Source organism: Protopterus annectens, chromosome 7.part1 (genome assembly GCF_019279795.1).
Source record: "Protopterus annectens isolate FY-2018-M chromosome 7.part1, PAN1.0, whole genome shotgun sequence".
In the NCBI taxonomy this organism is placed as follows: Eukaryota; Metazoa; Chordata; order Ceratodontiformes; family Protopteridae; genus Protopterus; species Protopterus annectens.
Genome location: NC_056740.1, coordinates 247,429,762 through 247,442,900, shown reverse-complemented (window position 1 = coordinate 247,442,900; position 13,139 = coordinate 247,429,762). Strand labels below are relative to the sequence as shown.

The 13,139-nt window shown below is 37.6% G+C and overlaps 1 protein-coding gene across 2 annotated transcripts in view; it reads right to left on the bottom strand.

Annotated features, from left to right (window-relative positions):
• Window positions 1-13,139, bottom strand: part of ARHGEF3 (Rho guanine nucleotide exchange factor 3) — a 3,017,585-nt gene that overhangs the window by 2,154,513 nt on the left and 849,933 nt on the right. The window lies entirely within an intron of this gene.

Sequence of the window (13,139 nt, the reverse complement as noted above, 5' to 3'; positions counted from 1 at the left end):
ACTGGATCTAGCCCCTTTCCTAGCCACGACCTACTGATGGTCTTTCGTCCCTTCATGGCTCAATAAATCTTTCAAATTTTTATTTCTCCTAAAGCCAAAACTGGGCTCATCCCCCACAACCTTTCTGATCTTCTCATCAGTCGACAACATTTTCCAATTTCGCCTGACTATATCGCACACCCCATGAATATTGCTACTGTATGTGAACATAAGTCTCAGCTTGTTACTACAACCTGACTGGTTTCTACCTTCCACAGTCCTTTCTGCATTCTGTTTTAACCATGGGCACATTCTGCCCTTTCTAGAATCTCTCCAGGACTGTGTGATTTTTCGTACCTTATTCCACTGTAGCCTCTATCCATGAAATGCCTTTCCAAACATGCAACCTCTTCCTCAAAATCATCTTCCTCCGTGCACAGTCTGGAAATCCTTCCCAAATGCCCAGTGATAATATTGTCAAATATAAATCTGGAATGCATACTATTTTGCGACAACAAACTGTACTTCCAACACTCTTTCCTAAATAAGGTTGTCTTAAGTCCTGCTTCATCTTGCATTATTCTAACATCCCAAAAAAATCTATCATTGTCCTGGAGAAATTGACCGAAAATTTAAGGAAGGTGGTGGTCAATTCTAAATACTTCATAAACTCCATCAACTCATTTACTTCCCCTTCCCATAACAAAAAAATGTCATTCACAAAGTGCCTATATAGGCATAACTTATCCCTCCATATATCATGTGACCCCAAAACATACAGTCTCTCCCAGAAAGACAATACCAAGTTTGCATACGTTTGCACAGGGGGTGCCCATAGCTACCCCCTGTATTTGTTGGTAAAAACTACCTACACATGTAAACACATGGTTATAGTATTGATGCAGTATCACGTTTACTGACTGATATGCATATGATAGAAGGGAAGAAGCTGGAACTGGTAATGAGCCTCCTGAATATAGTTTTAGATTATAATGTGTTTAAATGTGTAGGTAGTTTTTAGTCACAAATACAGGGGGCAGCTATGGGCACCCCCCTGTGCGAACCAGCAAATACAGAGGGTAACAAACTACAAGGAGGAAAAAAAATGAAAGGAAGGAACCACTATAAGGCACTCACTGACCTTTAGAAGGCTTGTTAGATGAACTGACTCACTGAATGGTGAACAGACTAAACATAAAAGTAGTGTTACGACTGGCAGCAAAGAAATTCTGAGGATTAGGCATCTGTACATCACATACATACATTACACCTTGTACTGTGACATACGTCTGATGTATGATGCTTGGAAGGTATACAGGCTTTGGTATACTAGCCGGACAGTAGGCTATCCCAAGAGTAAAGAATACTGCAGCACTGATAAGGAAGGGCATCTAACGCATTTTCAAAAGGAATATTACAAGAATGAGAGAACTTACTGATTTCACAGTCAGGAGCTACAAAGAGCAGCATCACGGACAGAATTACAGGAATGAGCAAACTTGCTGATTTTTGCAGGAAGGAGCAGTATGAATGGAGCCGTAATGTGGCTTGGCTGAAATGTGTACTTTTGTCATTATTGGTTTATACATTTTTTTTCACTGCTTAATGGAAAGTGGAAAAGAAAAGAAGCTACTAGCCAAGTGGGACTAACTGGATCAACAAATGATAAAGTAGAAGTTTTAAATTAAATCCACATTGCTGTAATCATTTCATAAATAAAGAAAATTGTATGTACACTGACAGTTTTGAACAGTGTTTACAGTAATTAGGGGGAGAGAGACAAGTAATGGGATAGTGGAATGGCTGTAGGGTGCTGGTCCATTACCCTGTGTAGGACTTTATTTGGCCATGATCCAGCTCTGTTTATGCTGCCACAGTTGTGTGCCTCCTTGGATGTACAGTGTGTAAGGAAGGAGCTTAAAAGCTTTAGCATATGGGCGGATGTCCAGTCTTGGGCAGGGTACGTCCCATATAGCTTTATGCTACTGCAGCACTGATCTTATGATGAACGTGTAAAAGTACTAAAGGTGCTGTAGGCCTGAGAGCTAGCACTGCCACTGACTGAGAGAGACAGACTAAGACAGTGAATGCAGATGGAGGGAAGTCAACTGCAAGAAGGAAGGCAACAAGGTGGGTGGCTGGAGGGGGCAGACAGTAAAGTTACATTGGAGGAAGGACAACTATACAGAAAAGTAATACCCACAAAGGAAGGGAAAAAGAAACAAGGTTAAGAGATGGTCAGTGCTGACAGACACGACAGGAGATGGAAGCAATGAGGAAAAGATAAAAGGTTAGAGTGAAGTCTAAACGAACAAAGCAACCAAATGATCAGAAGGGAGGAAGCAATGCAGGTACAACACAGAGGTTACAAGCACAGATGTAGGTCGTTTGACTAATGAGAACAAAAACAGTAAGGCAAATCTGCAGTACTTCAACTGTCTTTATTCGCTGCCCAGAATCACATCTCGCCAAAAGTACCACAACTTTGGTGATACATGTCCTGCTTTCACACAGAGGTAGGAATGTATTTTATTTACTTGTGTGTTCATTTATTTATTTAAATTTGCAGCACTGATAAAGCACTGCCATGGACAATAATCCAGAATATCTACAAGCAAGTAAAAAAAAAATACAAAATGAAAAAAATACAACATAGAACTAGTAGTAAAATAAAAAAAAGCAGAGCATTCTGTTATGTGAATGAACAAATGTAAAATAACAGAGGTGTTATGTAAAAGGAGGAAATTAATACAATTTTGCCAACAGAAACAGATTCAACTGAGCAGTGATTATTTCATGCCTTCCCATATGGACTGAAATCCTTAAAGATGAAGACCTCTGCCCTGCCCACCTTGGTAATGCATGCAAGCCCTAATCCTGATCCTTCTCTAAACCTTTCCTTAGAAAAACCCTTTCCATTACAATGATGTTATTTAGACAATCTGGTTGGAATATGGTGTAAAGTTTTTTCTTATAAAATAATAAAAGGAAATTGTTTTCCCTTTGCAGTTTTTTTGCTTTTGTTATGTTTGCTACTTTGGTGACTCTATATATACACACACACACACACACACACACACACACACAGATTGTACTTTTTAATGAGCAAGGAAAACTGACCAGTCATATTTTACCTCTGTATCAATACATTCCACTGTGTTCCATGCGTGGGACAAAACTAGTGTAAACCACCTAGCCCTCAAGTTTCCATCACAGATCCTTTCCCAGTCTTCAAAATTTGTCTTGTTGCCATTACTCCTTATCATTACTTCTGAGTTTTACCAATAAATCTGTAAGCAAGATTGCTCCAACAAAGCAAAGAAAGAATGAAAACAACAACTGCATGCGTTTTCAACAGAGCATCTACGGATCACCACCACCTGAACTAAGACACCAAATGTATGTAGCGTAACATGTACAAACTAACATACTCAACAGCACACAGTTTAAAAGAATGGTCTCCAACGTGATGGCCCTGACAATGTTATACTAAAATAGTGGGCATTTAAAAAGTTATAACCTTGTACAAAAAGAATTACGAAGAATTTATTTATTGACATTTGTTGACTGAGAAAGTCCACTGGGTCAAAAACCCATTTTTAGTGCAGGCCTTGGGAGAAAAGCTCCAGTTTCAAATCCAAGAAATATTTAAGACCATATTATATTTAAAGAAGTGTCCAAAAGTTTTTTTACACAAATTTTCTAAAGATTAGAAATACATTGAGTATAAAGTTTTATACAGTTCTACAACATATACAATTTTTAAAGATTAGTAAAACATGGAATGCAAAGGTTTACATAATCTAGTTAGTGTTAGTAGTATACATAGAATATGTTTAGTGGCACTCCAAATATGGAGAAAGACAGTGGATACCTTTTTGTTAAAAACAAAATGTGATGCATGTCAGCACAATGACCCATTATGACCTGATAATGAGATCACGAGAGAAAAAATGCCAACAAATATAAAATGAGATCATATTCACAGGAAAAGATTTTCTTCACATAGGTAAGGAGTCATACTACTTTGATATGTTAGACATACCTTAAGGTGGTCTATGATTTTGTAAACAGGGACACACTGGTTTGTTGAGGAAGGGATTTTTTAAAGTAAGTTTGAATTTTTTTAAAGAATCCAATTGTGTGATGGGGGGTAGGGCATTTCTCAGTTTAGATACGGAGTGCGAGTACAGACTTTGTCCAGCCATTTTATTGGGTTTGGAAACATTTAGGAGTTATTTGTTAGTGGACCGAAGATTTCTGGTAGGGGTGTAGAACTGCAGGATGGAATGGACAGAAGGCCAATTATCTGTGTTGTATATTAGTTTATGCGCAAGTGTTAGTTGGGTGTAATGAAGGAAGTGGGGGAATTCAAGCCATTTCAATTCCTTAATGGCTTGACGTGGTGAGTTTGGTATGACAGTCCAGTGGCGAATTTTGCTATTTTATAATAGCATGATTGTAGTTTGTTGCTTAGGGACGTATGCAGGTTAGTAAAAATGGAGAAACCATAGAGATGGGATGGGAATAGGAGGGTATTCACCCGTTTTATTTTTTGGGGGTTTATCCATGTATAACGTCTGTCTGTAGAGTTTGCCTAGTTTAAAATGTGTTTTTTTATTGTGTTTAGAATATGTTGCTTAAAGGATAGTTCGCCATCGATAGCAATGCCTAGTAATTCTGCTGACTTCACTACTTCAATTTCGATCCTATTATGGGAATAAATCTTAAAGTCGTGTGGAAGTGGTTTAGATGAAAACAATAGTAGTTTGGATTTTTTGGGATTTAGAAGAAGTTGTGCTTCATTTAACCAAATTTCTAGGTTTGGAAAGGCTTTTTGTGTTTTTCTTTTAGTTCAGAGAAGTTATTGGAGTAGGAACATGATAGTAGAATCATCAGCATATTGCATGAGTGAACTTCGAAGAGAGACAGAATGAAGATTATTTATGAACACATTGAAAGGCAAAGGTCCCAGAATAGGATGGAATATATTAACAAAGATAAAATGTTAAATTATCATCCATAAACTACCTAGTGTAAAAGTCAAACTGGAAAAAAATACAGTTTTCCATTTTATAAGAAAACAGAAACAGCTGGACACAGCACAACTGTTTAATTGTTTTTCACTGGCAGACACCTTAACAGAACTCGTGTAAGTGACTGTTTAATTTAACTGCATTTCCAATACAAATCGCTTGCTTTCTATAAGTTTTATCTCACAAATGTAGTGCTTGCTATCTAGTTGGACTTATTTCTGTGTAACCTAAACTGTAGCAAGCGTGCACACTCCCGCAAGTAATGGCAACTTGTAGTCCTATTTCCAGCTGGCCCTCCACAACTTTAAAGACAGCACAGGTCTAACAAAGCTGTCTTCTACTCTCTCTAGAAAGCTTTTACCTGAATTATCAGTCATCTCTCATAAAGTATACAAGAAACAAACTAGAAAACAATATTTATTAAAACATTCCTCCTCCTCCACATCTAATTTCTAATCCTCAGTTTAAGGTGGTAGACGCACACTTTCTGCCTGATGTACTACTTTTCCCTTCAGTTTATCCTATGGTTCCTCTGCTCACTATAACAGCGACTAGTTCACCATAAATGCAAAAGAGCATTCAACTGATCTCTGTAGCTGGTATGGGTTCTTCTGCTCACTATAACAGCAATTTATAATCGTGAGTGTTTAACCCATCAACTGATATCTTTAGCAATCAGTGCTCTTGAATTGGCTGTATGTTATTTCTAATAATCCAATTCACTGCTTTTCACAGACAGTTTCTGTAGGACTCACCTGGCTGTACAACACCTCTCTCTGGTCTCTACACGCTCTATTCCCATACCCTACTCCTTAATCCCACACACGCCCTCTAACCCTACTCCCCTTCTGATATCATCTGCTTTCAATTTTGGCCTTCACTCTTACTTAGTACTCCCCCTCTAATACCTCCACTTAGTTCCTACCTTCTAACTTCCACAATTACTCTTATTTCTCCAATTGAGACAATTAGCCTATAATACCTTTACATGTGCCTTACTCTGTGTGATATTTATTAATATCCACATATATTAACCGCTTGCCACCCAACATATTCAATAGTTATTCTTCTAGTTTACTGTTTCACTTCATTCAGTTCACCTACAACATCTAGTACTCTACCTCCCAATAAAAATATCTTATCGTCCTATACTCCACTGTCACTTCTGTACCTTTATAGAGCAATCTCTAACAGCCTTTTTACAATCCTATTCCACATCTGTCACTTCACTACTACTGTCTTGACCATCATCCTACCAGTACCACCAGTCTTATTTCTCAGCTTCATAAACAATACACTTATAAATCCACCTGTGACCTAACTAACTTCAACCTACTGATCTTCTCTAATATCGTGAGCTGTATAAAATGGACTTTCCGTAAATTCTTACCACTTGATGAGGCAGTTGATAAGTTCAACTCAATATTTCTAAACACATTAAACAGCTTAGCCCCTCCCAGAAGGAAAATAATCAAACCTAATTTCTCTCCTTGGCTCTTATCACACACTAAATCCATCATGTGTTACAGAGATTGGGCCTGGAAAACATATCTGAAACAAAAATCACATGCTAACCTGCTATAATATAGAGAACTGTGTAATCTGGTCAAACAACATGTAAATAAAGACAAAAATATATTACTCAAACCCTCAACATACCAATAACTCATGTCCAAAGAAACTCTGGCAATCTATCAACAACATTCTGCACCCTGACCAATTCTGTACTGCAACCCTCCACTAATAACGCTAACTCTAACACAGCCTCCCAATTTAATTCCTACTTAAATGACAGCACCAAAACCATTACCAACAATTTCTGTACTACTTCTACAACCCTTTATCTCCCATAACATCTTCCCAGTCTCCTTTCTCCCTCAAAACTGTCCCCACATCTCAACCAAAAACCTGCTTAGAAAACTCAAACCTTGCTATCCTTCCACAGATTATCTTCACAATGAATTTCTAAAATATCACTGCTGACTCCATACCGTCTCTATACTCAATAATTTGATCAACTAAGCATATGTTCCTTCCCTCTGGAAAAAGTTCTTCATTATCCCACTCCAGGAAGCTGGGTATTCCACAGAAATGCCTAACTACAGGTCTATTGCAATACTATCACCTTCAATCAAAGTTCTAGAAAAATGCATCCACAAACAACTCTTCACCACTTACTTGAAAATAAACTACTCTCTCCTACTCAACACAGATTCAGAACTGCACAAAGTACCACCACGGCTCATTTATCTTTCACTGATACAGTCAATAAAGTTAGAGACATGGGTAATTTTGTCTCATTTCTATTCCTTTATCTTTCAAAAACTTTCAATATTGTCTCTCTTCCTCACCTCTTATCACAGCCTTCCTTGCCTCTACTGACACTACTATATTATGATTCTTCAGCTATTTATCCAACAGATATCAGTCAGTTAAATGGGATTCCACACCTATCTTATCTACCAGTTCACACTGGAGTTCCTCATGACTCAGTCCTAGGCCGTTTCCTCTATCTTCATTTTTCTTTCTTCTGCATGTAAACATGCAACCCTCATAAAATATGCTGATGACTCTACTCTAATTTGTTCATCTAACAACCTTACTTAACTACAAACTTTAACACAAGATGCCTTTAACTCCAGCGAGGCCTGCCTAACCAATAATTATCTCTTATTTATTCCCAAGAAAACAAAACTCCTATTCTTTCCCAAACAAAATTCTCTGGATAGACTACAATTTTCAATTTCATCACTAAACAATACTGTAACTGATGTCATTCATCATTCTAAACTGTTAGGTGTCACAACTGATAGCAATCTCAGATTTGATTTGCATATAAATAAACCATCAAACTAACTCACCATAAGCGTGGTATGTTATACAGGGCTAAATGATTCCTAACCAACTCTAAGACTAAACTTGCCTCCACTTATCTCTTACTTTCACTTCTCTATCCTCCCCTATTCTAACTAATCTTAACTCCTCCCTTAAAACTAAACTAAGCTAATGTTACAACAAAACTGCAAAATTTGCTACTAGCCAACCACACAAATCACATCACTGCCTATCTATTAAACAAGTAAATTGGCTTGGACTTCTACATCAGCTAACCATGAACCAGCTACTACTAACTCAAAAAAAAAAAATACTCTACAGACCCTTAGTTTTGCTGTCACTTCTACCCTTTTAAAATACTATCTTCCTTATCGAGAGCTATGCTCTTCATCAAACAACTCATCTATTTACAAACCACAGACATCAAGTGGCCTTTGCCTCTACTCTCACTGTGAAGCCATGACCTGGAAGAACCTGCCAGTATCATTCAGGAAAGTCTCTCATTACCCAACATTTAAGACCCTCCTCAAACAGCATCTCTCCAAATCCTGGAATTGCTTGTGTTCTTCTCCTTCCTAGCTACTGTCTCTAATATCATTAACCACACCAACTTCCTACTCTTCAATCTTGTACCCCTATTCCTCTCATACTGTCACCATGAACTCTTCCACTATGCAATCTAGGCTTTCCACCTCTCTGTTTCTAATCTATTATTTTTTACTTGCACATATTTCCTCTATTTAATATCTTTCTCCTTCCACTTACAATCTATACCATTTAAACAACTGTAATTAAGTGACAACTTTGCTAATTCAAATGAATTATCTTGTCAGAAAATAGTGCAGCAATTTATGTATTTATAATTATTTTTTGTCACTTAGCTTCATATGTTATTCTTACTGTTTATTGCCTTTTGTGGAGTTGTTTCCCTCTGTCTATTTGTGGAGTTTTTCTCCCCAGGCCTCTGCTGAAAAAGGATAATCTCTACCCAGTCTGACTTTCCTGGTTACCAAAAGTCAAATAAATAAGTAAAATAAGGCACATGGGAGTTGTGCTATGGGTTCATGTCTCACAATCCCCTCACATGTGTGGTACTATCGGTACCATGCACACCCCCCTCCTTCCTTACTGCATATATACATATGACTCTACAGCTGTTTGTGTGTGTGTGTGTGTGTGTGTGTGTGTGTGTGTGTGTGTGTGTGTATATATATATATATATATATATATATATATATTATATTATATATATATATATATATATATATATATATATTATATATATATATATATATATATATATATATATACACACACACACACACACACACACACAGAATGTTTGTTATACGATTCCAATTGTAAATGTTACTTAGCAATTGGTTTTACAAATTATACTTCAGATCAGTTGGGCAAATTCAAACTGGTGGTTCAGGTGGTGGTAATTAGTAAACGACATTATGAAAATTTAATCTCAAAATGTAAATGGTTGGAAGAGCTTGGGGTGTTTGTTTAAAACAATATATAAATATTTTTCTTGATTTACTGGTTTTCTGCTTTCCCAGAACAAGTTAACCTAGCTCCTTTACCCCTATTTTCTTGTTACATCATGTCATACAAACATTCTCTTGTACTTTGCGTACTTCTCTATCTACTTGTCTTCATTATTGAAAACTATAAATATCTATCCATACCTGTACTTGTTTAAACTTTTGTTGGCCTTTACTGCAGAAATGAATATTTTCCAGTAGGCTATCTCAGAATACATGCTTTTATGACTCCATTTTGAAGTCTTATGTGATGCCCACCAATATTTGTCATCCACATGCTGGGCCAGAATTCAAGCAGTCTGAATCCTCACCACTGAAACTGGAGGGGGAAGTGCACTTGGTATACAACTGGATACACTTAATATTTCCAGATGCAGACCTCTCTGCATCAAGTACAATTTTCCTTAAGAGTACACAGGGAACACACTCAGACTGGGGTCTGGATGTCTCTAGCTGTCTCCCTCTTGGTCCCCAGTAAGACTCCAAACTGATACAGCTGTAAGGCTAGGTCCTCAGCACAGTGTCCAAGCCAAGTACACCAGCACACTCTATGTAAACCCAGTGCTTTGTGTCCCTGTCCCAAGTAGATCACACACAGACACACACACACACACACACACACACACACACACACACACACACACACACACACACACACACACACACACCCCAACCTGAGAAAGGCTGGTATAGATGCGCTCTACCAACTTTGCTCAAACTATAAGGTAGTTATCACTGCCACCAGTCAGTTACTCTAAGGCTTTTAAAAGGGCATCCAATCTGTGTAATATTAATACTAATACAAATGGTAGTAGTTCACCAAGACAGCTAGGCCTTCTGGAGTGGCCCACATAGTGTCAGCAAATAAATATAAGCACTCTCCAAGGTTAGATACTTTCTACATGGATGAGCCACACTAAAAGATTTAAATATATTTAATAAATAATAAAATTACACATAAACACTGCATATATATTCAAAGTAAACTACAGAGTTCAGCTCACAGGAATATTGAAAAGAACACTGATGGACAGACTCAGACAAAGAAAAACAATATCTAAACTAAGCTTCACTATATTCCTGATTGATCTAAGAGAAGTTTACAGTTCCCTAGTTAAGTTACTTGCTACCACAAGGCAAGATGCTGTGGGTGAGGGTCTTTCTAGTCGTGCTTCCCAAATAGAATACTCAATACTTTGAGATTCCTCTTTGTAATATCTAAAATATAATTTCCAAGATGGCTGGCAGAATGACCTCATCTGGTCACCTTACTCTATGTTCTTGCAGTATTTAAACATAAAAATGTGTGCAAGGCTGATAATTCCAAAAGCGTCTGAAAACAGGAAGAACCAAACATCAAAATCTGCACAAGTAACTCCAACAGCATTGTTACACTGATGAAGGCATTCTGCTGAAACTGATTTGCTGACTGTTCCTGCTTGATACCATTTTTTTCTCCTTGGTGTCTATTAAATTATTACAATTGTGCTGATTTTTTTGTATGCTGGCCATTTGTTTGTTTCTTCCCACAGTATTCCCCTTTGAAGCTGAGACAGAAATTTCATACAGGCGCTCAAAATAGACATCCAAATGTTTATGGCAGTGTCTGGGGCCTCCCCTCTTTTAACTAGGCTAACAGACAAAGGCTCTTTCCCAGACCCAGCAACTCTGGTCCTACTCACCACTGTGGGGTGCTGCTTAACAGTTCATTTACATTTCCCATTTTTGTTAAAGTTGACCCCTGCTGTGCCATTATTCTCTATTAAAATATTTACATTTAATTCAGCTACAAAAATGTGCATTTCTCTTCATTTCAGCAGGGTGCACTGCTGATGCATATCCAGCACAAGCAAAGATCACAAATACATTTTCAGCACAAGCATCTGTACAAAATCAGTTTGATATATAAATGACAAACAGTTCTAATACATTTGTAACACAAGCTTCCTGTATAAATCGGTTTGATATTCAAGGGACATATTCTCAACAAAACTCTAGCTGGGTATGATGGCACTAGCCCATATCATAACATCGTAGTACTACTATCATTGTGCTGTGCTTTTGCAATGTACTGTTGGTACACCTAGACTGAGCCTGAAATATGTCCACAAGTATGGTAATCTACCCGTCAACAAATCTAAAAATATAATACACTGTATTTCTTCTAGTCACTCTTCTTTTTTCCAGGTTTTGAAGGCATTTCTTTCTCCAGAGTACCCAAATAAAACTCAGAGAGACAGACAGCACATGCAGACTCCATAAAGAAGAAATCGCAGCCAGAAACTCAACCACAGAACTAGGCCCTGTGAGCTGGCAATGTTACTTGCTGTGCCAATATGCACACCATCAGTAGCTCTCAAAAATTTCCTGCCCAGACTAGCAGTCTCTTTTTTTGTATAATGCTGATGTGTGAGATGCAAAGTAAAAAATATATGGCCAACTTGTTTCTTTCAGATACATTACAGTCCCCCTAAACACAGTCGTGTTCATCAAAGACAACCCAAAACTCATCAGTTATAGCAACTTTTTCTCAGTGCACAACTCAGACTTCTGACCATGTTAAAAAAACAGAAACAGTAATGTATTTCAGCTGACTTCACATCAATGCACAGAAGTTCTGCAAAGCTAAAATAATTACTCCTTAAACTGATCAAATGATGGCAGGATCAGTCACTTGTATTCACCGATAGCCCCTTGCCCAGCAATTAAAGTCAAATCCACTGACTGTATACACCTCAGCACCTCAGACATGAGACTATAATACAATAAAAAATTGTCCACAATAATTTCTTTTAGCCTACCTACAAACACGCACACACACACACACACACACACACACACACACACACACGGATGTGACCATCAATTACAGCTGCCATTATAAAAATAAAATACTGCTAGAATATCAGGCTGTACATTAACATGTTTTTTTGAATGCTAATAAGTCTGAAAGTCAAACATCTGTCATTATTTAGTGACTACAATCCTCAATTACTTGCTAGAAAAAAATACATGCATTACAAGGAACAGACCAAATAGGAGGCAAAATCAGACACATTTTGAGAACCCAGGGATTATTGAGAGCATCTACTCTCCTTAAAAACATACATACACGTTACCGTCAATTACACCTACTAATATGACTATAACTGTAAACCTCATATGTTTGTGATCAAGTGAATGAATAAATGTATAAATAACTACCACACATGAATGTAACTTCCTCGCTCACTGCACCTCAGACAAATACCTCTCAACCTCTTAGCCCAAGGATTAAGGACAAAGATGGCAAATTCCCCCACTCAGGGACAGACATTACTGTTATATATGTAAAAAGTTGTTAGAATAATAGTTTTTGCATTACTACGCTTTTTCTGAAGAAACCACAAATGTAACACGGGACATACCAAAATATGAGGTACAGCCAGGCACATTCTGTGAAATCAGACACAGTTGAGAACATCCGTGCCTCCTACACAGACACACTCAACCATCATTTACACCCACTTGTAGAACTGTGACTGTTTATCTCAGATGTTTGACTGTGCTCAAATAAATGAATGAATGACAAAAATGCAAGAATTAACCACCATGCAGGAATGTGTTTTCTCTGCTTACTGCTTTCAGAATATAGATTGCAACCCACTGCCTGTAATTCTCTCCTCTTCTACATACCTCCCAACTTCTTAGCTCAAGAATCAAGCAGAAAGCTGAAAAATAGCGAATGACAAAAGTCCAA